Source organism: Neolamprologus brichardi, chromosome 15 (assembly GCF_056152115.1).
Source record: "Neolamprologus brichardi isolate AB-2024 chromosome 15, ASM5615211v1, whole genome shotgun sequence".
Lineage (NCBI taxonomy): Eukaryota > Metazoa > Chordata > Actinopteri > Cichliformes > Cichlidae > Neolamprologus > Neolamprologus brichardi.
Window position 1 is genome coordinate 20,964,736 of NC_142118.1, and position 18,685 is coordinate 20,983,420.

The 18,685-nt window shown below is 38.6% G+C and overlaps 1 long non-coding RNA gene across 1 annotated transcript; it reads right to left on the bottom strand.

Moving 5' to 3' along the window:
- Positions 1-7,183: 7,183 nt before the first annotated feature.
- Positions 7,184-13,992, bottom strand: LOC148098471 (uncharacterized). Its single transcript, XR_015720714.1, has 3 exons — positions 13,739-13,992; positions 8,585-8,613; positions 7,184-7,953 (listed from the first exon to the last, which is right to left on the bottom strand). It is a non-coding gene; the product is annotated as an uncharacterized LOC148098471 (long non-coding RNA).
- Positions 13,993-18,685: the final 4,693 nt, after the last annotated feature.

Sequence of the window (18,685 nt, forward strand, 5' to 3'; positions counted from 1 at the left end):
ATAGTTTTTGGTTGTTGTTGTTGTTGTTGTTGTTGTTTTTTCATTTTACCTCTTCAGACCCTGTGTCTTCATGTAGGCACATTACATTTTAGCTTTTCTTCAACTTATACTTCATTCTGCTCATTATTAGTATTTTATACTTAATTTATTGCTTTATGCTGCAAAATAAACCAATAATTCCTATATGAGGAATTAAAAAGTAATGACTCTCCTAAAAGGAAGCTTATATGTTGCACACATTGCCAGACTGAGAAAATTTCTGTTTGGCTTTTTTTTTCCATACTTGCATACACTTACAAATAAAGTTATTTACCACTGAACCATTAATAAATAAATACATGTATTAATCAGCTTATAAGCCAGTTAAGAAATGTAAGGTAAGTATGAGGAGAACCAACATTTTATCACTGCCACATTAGAGTTAGACTGTGGACAGCATTATAATATGAAATAAATGTGTCACTGTTAAACATGCAGACTTTAGTAGTCAGGGGATATTAATAGCCACATTAATTGATATAGACTGAAGCAAGGAACAACTTTTAATTGATGATGATCTAAAGCTATATGAAATAAACCAAATGGCATGTTATCATTCTGATCTATTGCATACACAATCAGAAAAACTTTCAGTAAGTACACAACAATCATTTAACAGAGGTCCCTTTTTACAGTAACTGAAATCACCTCATTGCCAATACAGCCTTACTCTTAAACCACAATTTGATCCAGTTTTAAAGATTAAACTCCATCATCTGTTATTGATGCAGAATTTTAGTGTCACACTACAGACTAAATATTCTCATTTTGGCATTACAACTCAGTGTTAATAAAATAGCTTTTCATTCAAACTGCTTCAGTACCTACTTAAAGGTAACAATTTGAAGGAATTTGTAACACGTAATCCCCTCAGAGATGAGATCTGGTTTTTAATATTCTACTGTCACGGTTTAGCTTCAATTAAATCCTTCCAAGATGACAATGCCTGGACATAGGAGTTAAAAATTATATTAATTTTGGACTGATGTTATGGAAAGTGCTCTCCACTGCCATCAAAGCACCAAATAAAGGATAATCTTCTAAATGAGTGGGGCTGGAATCCTCCATTACAATTTGAAAGACTTGGGGAATCATGACAATGTTCACCAGATGGGACCCAGACACATTACTGAGACACTTTATTGTTTTTTCTATTAATGTGTCACTAGTACAATTCTTTTTGTTTGTTTTTTGTTTGTTTTATTTATTTATTTTTATGATGGCTGAAGAATTTACCTTCAGTTTCAAAAATTTGATCATTAAAGTTAAAACTACTTTCAAGTCTTATTTTTATTTGATAAAATTACAGTGGCTTGCAAAAGTATTCGGCCCCCTAGAACTTTCTCACATTTTGTCACATTACAGCCACAAACATGAATCAATTTTATTGGAGTTCCACGTTAAAGACCAATACAAAGTGGTGTACACTTGAGAAGTGGAACGAAAATCATACATGATTCCAAACATTTTTTACAAATAAATAACTGCAAAGTGGGGTGTGTGTAATTATTCAGCCCCCTTTGGTCTGAGTGCAGTCAGTTGCCCATAGACATTGCCTGATGAGTGCTAATGACTAAATAGAGTGCACCTGTGTGTAATCTAATGTCAGTACAAATACAGCTGCTCTGTGATGGCCTCAGAGGTTTGTCTAAGAGAATATTGGGAGCAACAAGACCATGAAGTCCAAAGAACACACCAGACAGGTCAGAGATAAAGTTATTGAGAAATTTAAAGCAGGCTTAGGCTGCAAAAAGATTTCCCAAGCCTTGAACATCCCACGGAGCACTGTTCAATCAATCATTCAGAAATGGAAGCAGTATGGCACAACTGTAAACCTACCAAGACAAGGCCGTCCACCTAAACTCACAAGCCGAACAAGGAGAGCGCTGATCAGAAATGCATCTAAGAGGCCCATGGTGACTCTGGACGAGCTGCAGAGATCTACAGCTCAGGTGGGGGAATCTGTCCATAGGACAACTATTAGTCGTGCACTGCACAAAGTTGGCCTTTATGGAAGAGTGGCAAGAAGAAAGCCATTGTTAGCAGAAAACCATAAGAAGTCCCGTTTGCAGTTTGCCACAAGCCATGTGGGGGACACAGCAAACATGGAAGAAGGTGCTCTGGTCAGATGAGACCAAAATGGAACATTTTGGCCAAAATGCAAAACGCCATGTGTGGCGGAAAACTAACACTGCACATCACTCTGAACACACCATCCCCACTGTCAAATATGGTGGTGGCAGCATCGTGCTCTGGGGGTGCTTCTCTTCAGCAGGGACAGGGAAGCTGGTCAGAGTTGATGGGAAGATGGATGGAGCCAAATACAGGGCAATCTTGGAAGAAAACCTCTTGGAGTCTACAAAAGACTTGAGACTGGGGAGGAGGTTCACCTTCCAGCAGGACAACGACCCTAAACATAAAGCCAGGGCAACAATGAAATGGTTCAAAACAAAACATATCCATGTGTTAGAATGGCCCAGTCAAAGTCCAGATCTAAATCCAATCGAGAATCTGTGGCAAGATCTGAAAACTGCTGTTCACAAACGCCGTCCATCTAATCTGACTGAGCTGGAGTTGTTTTGCAAAGAAGAATGGGCATGAATTTCAGTCTCTGGATGTGCAAAGCTGGTAGAGACATACCCTAAAAGACTGGCAGCTGTAATTGCTGCAAAAGGTGGTTCTACAAAGTATTGACTCAGGGGGCTGAATAATTACGCACACCCCACGTTTCAGTTATTTATTTGTAAAAAATGTTTGGAATCATGTATGATCATCGTTCCACTTCTCACGTGTGCACCACTTTGTATTGGTCTTTCACGTGGAATTCCAATAAAATTGATTCATGTTTGTGGCTGTAATGTGACAAAATGTGGAGAAGTTCAAGGGGGATGAATACTTTTGCAAGCCACTATTCAGTAGAGATAAGCAGAGAAGAATTTAGCTCATACAAATGACACCATGTATAAATATAGTAATTACAGAATGCTAAGCATCAGTTTTCTCTGTCAGTGTTTATCAGTTCTAAATCATGATGAACAACATTTAATTCCAACCGAGCACAGCATGAGCTCACTGAACAATAATGCTCAACTACAGAGGAGGGGAAAAGAGAAAAATAGAAATCAGCTGGTGGGGTGTTTGTTTGGAGTGGCAAGTCAGCTACTGATCAATTCTGAAACCTACACCACTGATGCCTTGTGGAGCTTCTATGAAGTTGTCTTTAAGGACACAGAAAGTGGAACTTGTGACACAGATCTGTCCATTTTCTTAACAACACATCCAACAGTGGGTTACAGGTAAATCACAAGTGCAACTTTTCATTGCTTATTTATTTATTTATTTATTTTTTTTACCAGAGAAGCTACAATCGTACAGATTCATTATTCTTTGTGAATGTATCATTCGCATATGTTTCAGTGTTCACAAATGACAAAGTTTTCAAGCAGACCATGAAGGCATCAGCAGTGAAAAAGCCTGGGACTTGGGGGCGGGTCCCTCTCACAGCACTCTTATTTGTAAGGAGATGTTGAGTAGGAGATGTCTATAGGAAGCTTTTATATACTCACTGACCACTTTATAGGGTACAGCTATGTCTACTCCCATTTACCTCTGCTTTAAAGTCTTTTTAATGAAAAATGTTTCTTGTTATTGTTGGCAAGAAATGTTAGTAAAATAAAATGTTATGAAATGTACAAATCATTGCATTATTTATTTACATTTATTTACATTTTACACAGTGTATCAAATCTTTTTTTTTTTTTTGAAATGGGGTTGTAGATGCACATATGCAATTAAAGTTAACTGCAGGTGCAGCAACAAAGTGGTTTACATGTTAATGAATCTATAATTGTGATCCGGGAACACAATGATATGATTCTGCATAATAGTTTTACTTAAGCTGCGTTAACTATATTTTGAAGGATGAATATGCATGGAGCAGAGGTAGTATGAGTTTAAATATCCAGGGTTAACCACTCAAAGCACAAGAGAGGTGAAGAAGAAAATGGAGGCAGGGTGGAGGTGAGTGGCAGGAATGGACAACAAGGAATAGCAATTTTAAAAAAAATGTTAATAACATGATATATGGTTTGGACAGTAGCACTGACAAAAAGGCAGGAAGCCAATCTGGAGCTGGCAGAAATAAGATTTTCAGTGAGTGTGGCCAGTTTGGACAGGATTGTAAATGAGTATATCTGAGGGACAGCTGAGGTTTTGCAGTTTGGAGACAAAGAGGCAGATTATGTACTGGGCTGACACCTGAAGGTGCAGCTGAAAGAAGACAGGAAGGAAGGAGGAGGGAGCAACTAGTTGCAAAAAGATTTAGAGGGGTAAGAAAGAAAAATAAAACAATAAAGCATTTTCCCGATGTATATGTAACACACACAGAAAAGATTCTAGGTCTGACCAACCATCTCAGCCGTGGGCAAAAAGATGACAGTCCATAAAATTCTAAAAGGTTATTTATTAACACAATAATCAAAAAGGTAAAAGATTGAAAAGTCAAGTGTCCCATTTGCGGATCAAGTAAAAACACAGTCCAAGGCCAGAGCCAGTTATGCCCCAAAGCCAGTTGCACTCCACACATTGACTTCAACAGGGTTATCGGTTGTCCTCTGAGACCCACCGCCCTGTAAGTAGATAGCCAGTGGTCACTCCAGCCTCTGCAACTCAGCTGCCTTTAGGCTGAGGTATACAATACAACAGTTGCACCTGCCTCTAATTAGTCCAACCCCCATTACAGCCAATGGCTGGTATGTGTAATGACACATATACAACCTCTTCAAACTCAGTGCAACGTCACACAATAATATGGAGATGAATTAATACAGGCACATTAGTCTACGATGTTACAATACTGCCTAAGGGAAGCATGTATAATGGCCTGCATTTGTATAGCGCTTTACTCAGTCCCTAAGGACCCCAAAGCACTTTACACTACATTCAGTCATTCACTCATTCACACACACATTCACACACACATTCACACACTGGCAATGGCAAGCTACATTGTAGCCACAGCTGCCCTGGGGCGCACTGACAGAGGCGAGGCTGCCGGATACTGGCGCCACCGGGCCCTCTGACCACCACCAGTAGGCAAACATGGGGTTAGTATCTTGCCCAAGGGTATTTGGCATGCAGCCAGGAGGCAGCCTGGGATCGAACCACCAGAACCACCAATGTAAACAGAATTGGTCCTAGCACTGAACCCTGTTGAACTGTGTGAAGAGGACTCTGCTTTTACATGAGCAAATTTGAGTCTATTAGATAAATGTGATATAAACCACTGCAAGGCAGTACCTGTAATGCTTTAATCATTTTAATAGAATATTATGGTCAACAGTATTGAAAGCTGCACTGAGGTCTAGCAGGACAAGCACAGAGATGAGTCCACTGTCAGAGGCCATAAGAAGATCGTTTGTAACCTTCATTAAAGCTGTTTCTGTGCTGTGATGAGCTCTGAAACCTGACTGAAACTCTTTACATAAGCCATTCCTCAGATCATTTGTTAGCTGTTTGACAACTACTCTTTCAAGAATTTTTGATATGTAAGGAAGGTTAGAGATTGGCCTATAATTAGCTTAGACCGTTGGGTCTAAAGATGGCTTGTTAAGCAATGGTTTAACTACTGCCAGCTTGAAGGCCTGTGGTATATAGCCGATTATTAGAGATAGTTTGATCATATTTAAGATTGAAGCAATAATTAATGGCAGGACTTCTTTGAGCAGTCTTGTAGGAATGGGGTCTAAAAGACACGTTGATGGTTTGGAGGAAGTAATTACTGAAGTTAACTCAGAAAGATCGATTGGAGAAGAAGACTAAATGAATATCAATGGTACTCAAAGTAGGTGTAGATAATGTTACATCTGTGGTCACTGGGATCAGTGGAAACTTCAGAGGTAGAGGAGGAAGCTTTCACAGTGATGTAAGTCACAGTGTCGCCACCATCATCATCACCAAATGGGTGTTTGGAGTGGCAAGTCAGCTACTGATCATTTCTGATGATCAGTAGCTGTACTATATAGTACTGATCAAGAAAACATTATTTGTCATTAAATCCTTCCTTTCGTGTTCGGGTCAAATTCGACTGATTTACAACTTAAAATACTCATAAATATTGTGTTTTACATCTGATTTCCTCAAGGCCTTATGACATCCTCCACACTATGCACTTGAACATATAAAAGTGATGATCACCTCTTTCATTGAATTATGAGAGTTTTAATCATCCGTGTTACATCTGTGGTGTTCCTGGTGGTCAAAAGTGACCACCATAGGAAATGAATGGGAATCCACTCATTCACATTCAGCTTTATTGATGGATTTGCAATAGTTAAAAATAGGTGAAAAACATTTGTTTTGCAAAACTCCAAAGTAGCTGATCACAATAAAAGAAACACAATTTATATATGTGCAAAACACCAAAATGAACACGTTTGTCGATATAATGATAAATAATCAGGTCACAGTTTAATCATCAGCCTAATAGCAGTTGGAAAATGGCTCTGTATCCTCCTCATGTGACAGAGGCTTTAACATCCAGCAGGCTGACAACAATACCCCATCAGCATTTTGCTATTGAGGGGTAAAAAATTGTTCTTTCACCACGCATCATAAGCATACTGCTGCACTCTCTCCTTTCTCATCTGTCCAACATTTCTGTAGCCTCTGCACCAGTAGGTGACAGTGTTGCGCTGAAAAACAAAGGTTTATGAATTTATTTGTTAGGACATGACAGAGAGACGCCATGACAGTAGCTCAGTGTGTTACCTGTAGTTGTACATAAAAAAAATTCATTTGTATGAAATATCCATCTGCTCACCTTTAGTTTTTGTCTATGCATAAAGAAAGGTGACACCTGATTATGTACTGAAAAAACTGAAACTGGCGTAAGGAACCAGTGACTGAATAAAAGTCTTTTTTTTTATTGGTTTCTGTTAAAATCAGTTTACAATTGCATTTTTTCTCTCTCTGCTTTTCACCTTCAATCAGCTTTTATTTGCTTTTTCTTGTTATCACTCTCGTTGGACTGGTTTAAAGAAGTTCACTCTTAACCAAATTATTAGTTGTTCAGTTCAAGCATTCTGCAGGATGCAGATTACATGAAAATTACAACCAGGAATCAGCCATGAAGCTCCTCCTCCCAGCACACACCAGAACAGTGACTATGGGTTGAAACTGAAAAGCAGAACTCACGTAACATCTGCTTCTATCTTTTTAAATTCAGCAAAAAGAGAGCAAAGAGTTCAGTACAAACAGATCTGCTCAAACTAGTTTAAGGTTTAAGATGAAAGAACAGGAAGTCAAACTGGAGAGAATAATAGAGACTAGTTTGCAGTCTATTATGGTTCAGGTGTGTGAGGAGTCAGAGAGAAACAGAGCAAGAAAACAAACAATAAAATCAATCTTTAAAAAAATCCGTCTTATACAGCCAAAAAAAAAAAAAAAGACAAATAGGTACAGATAACAGTTATAAAATTGAAAACAACGTTGGTTACTGTGTCACAAACAAACAAAGAGTAAAACAATCAAATACATTAAAATAAATTTAAAGGCCAAAGAAGAAGCTGTTATTCTGATTATGCTGGCCTCCCCCTTCATGTCTGAAGCTGTTTACTTGTCATAACTCGACGTCTCAGTCAACCTCCTGAATGCAACATTCACAGTCTGAGAGTCTTTTCTTTATGCAACTGGACAAACTGTTTCACAGAGTTTACGTTATTTTTAATTATCTAACTAACTGCACATGAAAAAGATTTTGGATTCTTAATATGTGATAAAATCAAAATATTTTAAATATTTTAAAATATTTTAAACATCAGTGGATTCATTTCTGTGGTCAGTTGATGTTGAAGATGTTGATCAGTTGGAGTCTCCATTGTTTTCATAGTTCACTTCGTCTCCATCGTTATACACCTGTGGAAAACAACAACATAACTAAGATCTTCTCTGATGTTCGTACATTGTGATGCTCTGATGTTTTCCATTTATTATTAATATATTTGTTACATTTTGAGATCTCTAAAGATAATGTAGTAGGTTAAAAAAAAAATTGGTACATATTTACATTTGGGAAAAGAGAGATTACCCTATTCTATTTTTATTATTTAAATTATTATTATTGTTCTATATGCCATTATGTCAGTAGATGTTACTCTTCAAGTGTATCATCTCAGAAATAAATGTGAATATAGGTTAAATTATCTGAATTCATTTACATTTATTTTGGCTTTGAAAGAATGATTTATATAACTTTCTTGTTTTTTTAATGAAATGTATTTTATTTGCAGAGTAATTGGGATTAATTTGATTTGTACTGTTTACATGAGAGAATGAGTGAACTGTAGCTCAGAAATAAATGAGCTCTGGCCTGAGCAAGATGCTAGCCTTGGTGTCCTCTTTAGTAATTCACAGTTTTTATATAACTAATTATGCAGTGCTCCCAGGCCTGTGTGTCACTTGCTGTTGATCCAGATTTCCTCTAATTCTGGTGCCGGTAACAGTAACAAATAAAGGTTATAGAGGAATATTGAGTGTTCAGACTCACAGTGTTCTCTTCAAGCTTTGTTTTGTTTCCTGAAAAGACAAAACAAAAAAATTATAGACAAACCGTAAAACTCCACCATATATATTATTATTTATTAGTAAATCATTTTTTAATAATAAGTAAAAGGTCATTTATCAATAAGAAATTATACAGGAAAGCAACAAAGACAAGGCAGATTTTTACTTATTCTTCATGAGCATTATTATGATGATAAATTCAGCAGAATTACTACTTTAAACTACTTTTATTACTACTAATAGCAGGCACGTGCAGAGGGGGGAGCTAGAGGGGCTTGAGCACCCGCCCCTTTCCTGATGGGTGCCCAAAGTGCCCTTTTGTTGAGGCAACTTTTTTTTAAAAAAAATTATTATTATTTTTTTTTTATGTGTGTGTGCGTGCGGAGTCCTGTCTGTGCCCCTCAACAATAATATTTAACTATTAATCACAGTTTTGCTAAATAAAAGGATCTGGCTTGCATCAGTCACATGATCAGATTTAACCAATGATCGCCCTTGACGGCAGAACGCGCTGGTTACGAGTCGGGGACGAGCTCACAAAGAGCACGCGCATTTTTAGCGGTCTGGAGCTGCAGGAGAAACACAAATTAACTCAGAGACACAGACTGATGCGACAAAACCAGTAAGTAGGTGTACAGCGTACACTGTAGTGTATAGCACACAGGAGTATTAGCTTATTATGGACACGTTGGTAAGCTGTCTTGTTGCAACTGACGAACTGAAACAAACGAGCGTGCTGTGTGTGCAACAGCGCGACAAACATTACCTGTCCTTTTATTAACCTCACAGGTAGTGCTGGTCATAGCTGCTGGCTACCTGTGTAAGGCTGTCATGGGTCTGTAGCTCTGTCTCCGTTTTAGGGAACATATTTAGTTTTAAAGTATTTAGAACATATTTAGTTTTAAAGTAAGTTTCCGGGCTTTTCCTGCCTTTCTGGGGGGATTATATTTCACTAAAAAACGGTCTAATATGCATGTCCACATAATTATGCATTATTATAATTATAATATATAAAAAAAACACACGCTGTATTTTAAAGAACATAAATTAAGAAGCAGATTATATTAGATTTATATTTTAAATAAGACAAAATTTGGATTTTACAGCAGTAAAATTATTGTATCTCTACAGTTTAAAAATGTAATACGCTTTGCCCCTGCACAGAGTGGATAGTGAAACAAATGGAATCATCATAAATACATAATTTCATATTTATTACTTCTCCCTCCTCATTGCTTTATTATTGTAGCTCTAGTAATAAATAATAATGTAAGGATTCTGGATCAGCACAGTGATGCCCAATCTTTGCATTTTGTTATTATTTCATGACACTTGTTTAATCAGCTACCATCTCTCCTATGGACTTTTTAATGTCTACAGTCTCAGATCAACACAGCCCTGCCCTTCCCATATTAGATTCTTGATGAATGTGTGTTGTTGTTATTCAGCCTGGTTCAATGTGCCCCTTTTTTAACTTTGAGCACCTGCCCCTTTAAACCTCTCTGCACGGCCCTGACTAATAGCAATGAGTGCGGGTTTAGTGGTTTAGTGGTGAACAATTATGGTGTCCCACATATTAAGTTTGGTGGAGGGGGTTATGGTGTGGGGTTGTTTGATAGAATCTTTGGGCAATTTCATGCTCACAGTTTAGTGATGGCTTCAATCTCTTCCAACATAAATCTGCACCAGTGCACCAAACAGGGACCATAAAGGCATGGATGAGCAAATTTGGTGTGGAAGAAATTGACTGACCTACACAGTCTTGACCTCAACCTAATAGAACACCTTTAGAGTGCAGACTGGGAGTCAGGCGTTCTCATCAAACAGCAGTGTTTGACCACATAAATGCGCTTCTGGGTTAAAGGTCAAAAGTTCCCATAAACACACTCCTAAACCATGTACAATGTCCAGTACAAGGACATTGTACATTGTTGAAGCTATGAATCAATTATATTTGCAAAGTTTGGGTCAATAACCTTTGCAAATATAGGTTAATCCTATGGATTAAGAATGGAATGGGACTCGAGCTCATATGTGGGTCTTTGGCCAGTGTTTTGAATTTATAAGGTTATGGTTCCTTGTTTTGAGAACCTCTGTTTTTTATGTGCAAAAGTTTCATCTGTAAATGTTCTCACCGTTACATTTTATCCACATGTTGACTGTAACAGCAAGTAGTGGTGTAACGGATCACGGTTGACCCGTAATCCGAACCGATCCCACTCCACGGTTCGGCACGCACGTGATCCGAAGATTCGAAAAAGAAGGGAAAAAAAGTATGTGTATGGTGCGCATGGTGGGTCTGTCAAGCGATATGGCCAGCGCTAGCGGTCCAAGTGGAGAAGCAGAGGAGTTTACGGCATTTAAGCAGCCCTTTGCTCCCCAGTCCGACCGGGCTAAAGCTATTACAAAAGCTATTGGGGTGTTTAGCTACTAGTGATGGGTCGTTCGCGAACGAAATGGCTCTTAGATCCGGATGTTTGAAGTGAACGACGCGAGCCGGCTCCTTATTGGGAGCCGTGAGGTTTTTTTGTTTTTGTTTTTTTGTTTTTTTTTTCCTTCTTTCTCTCACCCTCTCTCTCACCCTTTTAAACTCCGCATGCGCGGCCTGTACTTTGCGCTGGGCAGAGGGGGGAGGGGCGTTAGTTACACTTGCAGTAGCACAGGAACAGAGCCAGAGAGAAAGAGAGCGAGGGACAACAACGGCACATTAGAAAGGTATAGTAATCATCCACTATTTTCAGTTGCAGATGATAAAGGATTCAGAAATCATGCAGGCCCATATGACAGAGAATGTGCATCTTCTTTTTGTTTTAATATTTTAATTTATATTTAATTGTGTTGTGGTTTGCAGTGTTTTGTGTTGTTTCACGTTAAATTTGTTTAAAAGGAAAAAGCTGAAAATTTAAATATTTACATTTTAAACTTTTAACTAGTTGTTTTTTGTATTATATGATTTATTTATTACATTTTATGTGGAGTGAATAAATAAAGTATATTTATGGTGGCCCTTAGAGACAAAGCACGTACAAACTCCAAAACACGTAAAAACTCAGAAGCACGTACAAACTCCAAAACACGTAAAATCTCAGAAGCACGTAGAAAAGACAACAGAAGTGCTCCAGGATGCTCGGGCGCAGTGTTGAGCTTTTGTTACCTAGTGGCTACACAAGCCAGGAAGTATCAACAACCGGATTTGGTGTGTGGTAGTAACAGGTAAATTAATTTTTTTTTAATTATTTGAATAAATATGAGTGCTTGTCTATAAATACACAAACAATACACACATGCTTTCAATTGTGTAATTTAAGTGATCTAGGTAGCTCTATTTTGGAAGTTCAGTTAAAGCTAGAAATGTGTTTTGGAGTTTGTACGTGCTTTGTCTGTAGGGGCCATATATAAACATATATAAATAAAACCACTTTTTTTTTAACATTAGTAATTCCTTTTCTGCATAATTTTATATAATTGTTAATGATTAAATAATTAAAGCAACAAAACAACCTGAAGAGCCTGTTCGGAGCCGAAAGAGCCGGCTCTTTTTAGTGAGCCGAGCCGAAAGAGCCGGATCTCTATAAAGAGCCGGAAATCCCATCACTATTAGCTACAGACGGGAGGCCGTATTCCGTTGTGCAAAACAATGGATTTAAACTATGATGAACGTGCTTGAGCTACGCTATGATATCCCGTTGCGCGTCCACTTCAGTGACAAGATCGTACCCAGGCACGTATGAGCAGGAAAAGTTTAAAGTTATGGCTTAACTGTCCCAGGCATCTTCTGTTGCCCAACTACAAACGGGTGGACCTCCAGGTCAACAAAAAGCTACGTGACCGTGACAGCTCATTATATCACAGCGGAGTGGTAGATACTGTACTGCCCTATATTGCACCTTAATTTGTTTTTATATAATTGCGTGGAATAAGTCTTGAGTTGAATGATTTTAATAGGCAAAAAAAAATACTTTAAGAAGTTAATAAGTAAATGTTACATTTTTTTCTTTTTTGCTGATTCGAAAATTGATCCGATCCATGACTTAAAACCGTGATCCGATCCGAACCTTGAGATTTTTGATCCGTTGCACCACCAAGATTATCAAGAGCCTTAATGTTGCTTTTGCTCAGCAGTGGTTTTTGTCTTGGAACGCTGCCATGCAGGTCATTTGTGCCCAGTGTCTCTTTCTTATGGAGTCATGAACACTGACCTTAACTGAGGCCTGCAGTTCTTTGGATGTTGTTCTGGGATCTTTTCTGACCACTTGGATGAGTTGTTCCTGCTCTTTTGGGGTAATTTGGTTGGCCGATCACTCCTGGGAAGGTTCACCACTGTTTTATGTTTTCACTATTGTGGATAATGGCTCTCACTGTGGTTTGCTGGAGTCCCACAGCTTTAGAATTGGCTTCATAACCTATTCCAAGCTGATAGATCTCAAGTACTTTGTTTCTCATTTGTTCCTAAATTTCCTTGGATTGCATCATGATGTCTGGCTTTCAGGGATCTTTTGGTCTACTCCACTTTGTCAGGCACTTTGTCCTATTTAAGTGATGTCTTGATTGAGAACAAGTGTGGCAGTAATAAGGCTAGGGTGTGGCTAGAGAAATTGAACTCAGCTTTCGAAAGATGTGACACACCGCAGTTAATTTATAAACATACAAAGTATAGGAAATCGGGAAGGGGGCAGACACCTTTTCACACCACTGTAGTTTGGTTTTGGTGGCAATATGGAGATAAGGGGTAATCTAATCTAATAAACTGTTAAATGATGGATACAACTATATTACATGACCCAAGGAGTCATATGAGCAATCAGCTGACATGTTTCATTCACAACTTGGTTGTGGTATTTTTTCTTAAAAGCTCCATAATTTACATGAGTTATCTGTTACGGCCAGGTGGCCAGTACAAAGTTTGGACCCAAATGCAAAACACAATGTGGAGCAAAAATACGTTTTCACTGGTTTATTTCAGGAACACAGAATTTCAATGGCGAAACGTGAGTGAACACAGGGATTGGCCGTGAAAAGGGGGAGTGCGTGATTACGAGTCTCAGGAGGGGAAGGTACTGAAACTGAGGGCGAAGTCAGTTAATGGTCTGAGTGGGCTAGGAAAGGAAAGGAATAATACTGTAGTGCTGCGGCTTACTTGTGAGTGGAGGCAAAAAGCTCAAGAGGAGCAGGTTCTCCTGTGACCTGAGTTCCAGTGTTGTGGATGAGCCGGCAGGCAGGAGGACAGGCAGGCGAGCACGGTGAGTGTTAGTGAGTCCAGAGAAAATGTGATCCCAAAATCTGAGAAGATCTTCATAAGGTGACCAGCGTCTGAAAGAGGTAAGTAGCAGAAGGTAGCGTGGAATCATATTGTGGCTGTGTGGAGTGAGAAGATAACAAGGTAAGTACAAATAATGAAACAAGGAATTTCTAAGAGGCCTGTTACCACCATAGGGTAGCTGATGAACTGGGAAAGAACTGGGGGAGACGCTGATCTTAAATATCCCTCCTGCTGATTGCCAGCGATGAACAGGTGAGGGAGGCAGGTGTGGACTGAGCTCGACTCTGTAGGGGCGGACACTGTGGAGTCAAAACAGTGTGGAAAAACCACACACTCACTCAGATCGTAACATTATCATTTCATTTAATGACTAGAGATAATAAAAATGTACAAAAATATACTGCATGAGAAAATTGTATCCATATTATATGTTGTGTCCATACAAGTTAATAAAATGCATAGAGGGTCTGAAAGATTAGTTAAACCTTCACTTTTCCTAATGACCAGCAGAGAGGGGACAGCCTCTGGCTGCAAAAGGTCTTTGAAATATGAAGCTAAAAAGCTGCTGTTAAGTGTGCATTAAAACTTAGTTTTAATTGAAAATCAGATTTTTTAAACTATATATGAGCATTTAGAATTTACACACTTGTAGTTTCCATCATCTATTTCTAATGGTCTTTACTTATTATCTCTTTCCCACCATTTTCTCCTCCTTTTCTTCATCTACTCCACCGCTGATGCTCTCTTTCCCCTTTTTATTTCTCACCTCGAACTTAATCTCCTGAACTAAAGTTAGGGCTCGAACACACCAAAGCATGCTCCAAGATGCTTATTTATTCCCATTATTGTCACAATTAAAAGTCTCCAGAGAGCTGACAAGGGTGATTTGTGCAACTAAACAACAACAGGTGGTGATAAACTAATAATATGCCAGCTAATCTTAGGTTCAAGTGTCCTAAAAATCACACTTTCCCTCTGATAAACAGTTTGACTGAATTCTAAAGTGCCTGAGTCATTAATAACTCTATCCTCAACAAGTCCCTTCAATATGGCTGTTGTCGTATAGAAATGAGCTTCATTGACTTGTTTTGGACTCCTGCCAGAGTACATAGATGTGGATGCTCCACACCTTCATCATGAGGTAAACAGTAAATGACACATAGCGTGTGAGGTGACTCAGATTTAAAATATTGCAAAAATGTTTATTTGTCAAGTTGTATATTTTTGATTTACTAATTAGTGTTGATGTTATTAAAATATTTTAAAATGCCTGAATGTACAAAAACATTTGTATACACAATCACAAAGTGGAAGAGCATATTTGGGTTAGTCTGATGGTGAGGATCTCTGTTAACAGCCTGTTAAATTTTTTTGACTCTCAGTGGAGACCCAAAACTTTTAAGTCGACCTAACAAACTTTAGACCGACTTAAAATTAGTAAAATAGCACTTGTTTATGGTGTCAGCTGAGCTTAATCATTTATTTAGAGACACAAAGCAAAGCATGCTTTACGACTGGCCTATTGTATGATTAACTACTCGATATCATAGGAGCATGTGTTTCTCATTCAGAGCCAGCTCTTGTCCATCTACTCTCACTTCCAAACAGTGAGACATGATGGACGTTGTTTGATGGTGGTTGTTTGAAACTGCACACATTTAGACTTTAACATAACACATTGTTAACCAGTCAGTTACATCATGGCAGCTCATCTTTAACTGAGCAGCTAATTTTGGAAATACATTTTATGTCACTAGTCTCTCTTCAGTATAAATATAGTTAGTTGAGTTGGTGGGTGGGGAATCTTGCATTTTTTCCCCACTTCAACGCTTAGTGTCATGTGAAGCCTGTGCTTTGGACTGACTTCATTTTTGACTGACTGCAGTTTTAACAACACTGCCTCCCAGTGGTCATAATCTGTATTGCAGAGTCTAATGAGACGAACAAACAACTGTTTTTTGTTTTGTTTTTTTCATCAAGGTCCATGTACAAATGTGAGTCTAAGTGAGGAGATATGAGCGTGAATATGTCACGGTTTGCCAGGGCAAGCCGTGGGGATGTGGAGGAAAACGGGACTCAAAAGGCACTGCAAACGGTGCGTTTATTTACAGTGCATAAATGATAATAAAACCCCGTGCTTTCCCTTTACTCCCGTGTCGTGTCTTCCCCGAAAAGTCTGTGTCTTTGTGCTCTCCGCTCAGGTGTCTCAGCACTCCCCGTGCTGGCTGCTGTCTGGTGTTCCACACGTCTCCTGGGGAAACAGAAGCAGCCGTTAAGACACAATACAGCTGCGTGCATACACATACTAACATTACTAAGTTTTAAGACTAACGTGGAGTCTCACGCAATTATCCTGCGCTGAGGAGGGCTCAGCCACACTCTCAAGTAGCTCCCCTGACAAGGCTTCATTAGCTGCAGGTGTGTGTACTCATCCGCTTCAGGTGTGGCCAGCTTCCAGACGGGACACACCCACCAGGCCTGCCTGATCCCCAGTGCTCATCCACACCCATACACACACCCACTTGCCTGTATATACAGAAGCATGGAGAACACAAGAACAGAAGCAGAGTGCAGCAAACATGCATAATATAAAACGAGTCCACAACCGCTCATGGACACTGACAGAATAAGACTCGTGAAATTTTAAACAGAAACAAAATTTCATGTAAATGATACTGCTTTGTGCTGATTGTGTTACATATGATTGTGATTACATATATTGTGAAGGATAAATATAAATCCTTCAGATTTGTGTATCCGTAACAGTTGTTCTAATCATCTAATGAAAATAAAGTATAAGTAAACTTTAACTTGCAGACCAGATTCACAGATACATGTATTCACTCTATAAAGGTTTTTCTATCTTATGTTGGTTAGATAGATTGACACCCAGTATGAGTTTTTCCATTATGGTCAGATCAATACAGTCTCTCTATATGGTTTTAGTTTTTACTAACCAAATCAGATACTTTTATCACTCTATTATTTGAGAATAAAATGACAAATAGAATTTCAGTCTGTTATTTATTTTAAATGTTGGTTAAAGCTTGGTACCTTATAGAGTAAATAATGAATCATTCATAAGTTTGTATAACTGGAGCTTGTGTCTCATCAGTAATGCTGATGATGTAGAAATAGGAGAGACACTGTAATATTCTACTGTTAAAAGTGGGGATTAAAATATATGCAGAGTAAGAAGGGGAAAAGACACACTCTGTTTTGCCTCAATTTAATTTTCTTTAATAAGTGAAACTTAACATATAAAGTGAAAGTACTTCAGCAGAGTCAGTCTGTTAGGTCTGCACTCGCTGGCCTCGGTGACTCAGAGACTTATCCCCGTGAACAAAGCAAGACACTCAGAGCTCAGTCCATTTTAACTTGCAAGAGAAGCCGGTCTGGTCAGGATCTTGGAGCTACAAACTCCCCACCTGATCTCAGCCAACGTTAAAAAAAATAGTGTCCCCTCGCAGCCTTTTATTCAGAGATATCAGTTACAGAAACACCCCATTGTAAAACCCATAAGGTTTCTCCTAAGAGTTAAGGCACTGTGTGTGTGACTGTATGCATGTATGAGCATGTGTGTGCATGTGTGTGTACGTGACTCTGTATACGTGACTTCCTGCTATTCAAATGTGGTTACAGCCGTTTTACAACATCTATAGTCATAAAAGGGTCACCTTCCCCCACCCCCCATACATCGCTTAATCCCTTTAATGGTCCACCATATACAAGCACAGGTGAGCTCATAAATGGCAGGTAGTAAACATTCCTTCTGAATAAGGAAACCAGAACCTTTACATGCAGTGTGCCTGCAGTTAAACACTATAGCTAATACCATCCCCCACCATCCTAGATGTCGGGGAGGGACAGAAAAATATCTGAACATGCAGTTTAAGAAAAGGTTTACAGTTTTAAAAACAACAATGACAACTTTTATCAAAATCACTCCATCACAGTCCTTCATCATTATTACTGTGATATTAGCTAATTTTGGGTCCTAGTATCCAACACACTTTGTAGCTCACTACTCACTCACTACTGTGATATGATGCAATATTATACTCCAATTGACCTTTTTTAAATGCTTTTTCATTTTTAGTGTTCTGAAAATATTTCTGCGTAAGGGAAAAAAACAGATAAGTGGATGGATGAGTGGGTGGCTGTCTACACATGTGAAAGTGAAAGTTTTGCAGTGACCATGACTTTCACACTGCATTTCATTCTACTGCAGCCTGCAGAAAGATATGCCAGAGACTGAAAGAAATTATCAAGCTCTTTTGTAAGTAACCCTTTACTTTCTTTTTTCACCCCATGATGCTGTGAACTACTTATTCTCTGCCATGCAATGTAATAATACAGATTACAGATAAATTACAATCAGAGTACTTTATTGAGGAAATTATGCGGTCATAGTTGATTTAGTATTAAATATTAAATTACATATATACGGTTGACATTGAGGTGCCCCTGTTATCATACTGGACTTTGTCAAAAGGAGCTTGCAAAGAAAATTCTTTGCAAGCTCCTTTTGACTACGATGACCTGGATGACTGAGAACCTTCACAGACATACTGGACTTTGTTGTTTTCTCTGTGTCTGCTGTGCAGATAGTAAGGCTGTGGAACTTTTGCAGTGCGTACTTGTGCTTTAGAAGGAGGAGTTGTGCAGGCAGGATTGATTTCCTGCGTCATTCAGTGGCGCATTTAGTTTTTCTCATCTTCTCACTGAACTGAACTGAATAATAATACAGATTAGTATCTCTTGGGTATTTTTTCAGACATCGAGTGAAAGTTTTTGTAGGGCAGCTGCTACTAAAGAGAGCTT